The 436-nt window shown below is 33.0% G+C and overlaps 1 protein-coding gene across 1 annotated transcript in view; it reads left to right on the top strand.

Moving 5' to 3' along the window:
• Positions 1 to 436, top strand: part of LOC112140190 (myoblast determination protein 1 homolog 1) — a 7,473-nt gene that overhangs the window by 6,010 nt on the left and 1,027 nt on the right. The gene's annotated exons all lie outside the window — the stretch shown is intronic.

The following is a 436-nucleotide window of genomic DNA, read 5'->3' as shown; positions in this document are numbered from 1 at the left end:
TTATCCTGCAATGAGATGATCCCATATGACAGGAGTGTCAAACTCAATCACACAAGGGGCCAAAATCCAAAACACACCTTAGGTCGAACAGGATAAACATTTATTGAACACTAAAACTACATTTTAAAACTTTAAAACCGTAACTTTAACATTATTATGAACTGAATATAAGGCATTAACTGCGATAATGCTAATGTGAGTGCTGTAAGCTGAATTTGGCCAATGAAGGTGCTGAAATTGATAACTAAAAACGCTGAAGCTAATAGCTGAAAACACTAAAACTAATAGCTGAAAATGCTAAAGCTGACAGCAAGCTGAAATATTAGCTAAATACCAAATAAGCTATAAAAAAAAACAAAAAAAGCATCTAGCATGTAGCTGAGAAAGTAGATAAACTTCAAGATAGCCTAAAAAATGAAAAAGCCTAAATTAGCCA

The sequence above is a fragment of the Oryzias melastigma genome, unplaced genomic scaffold (genome assembly GCF_002922805.2).
Source record: "Oryzias melastigma strain HK-1 unplaced genomic scaffold, ASM292280v2 sc00236, whole genome shotgun sequence".
Taxonomy (NCBI): Eukaryota; Metazoa; Chordata; class Actinopteri; order Beloniformes; family Adrianichthyidae; genus Oryzias; species Oryzias melastigma.
This window is presented reverse-complemented; position numbering and strand designations above follow the sequence as displayed.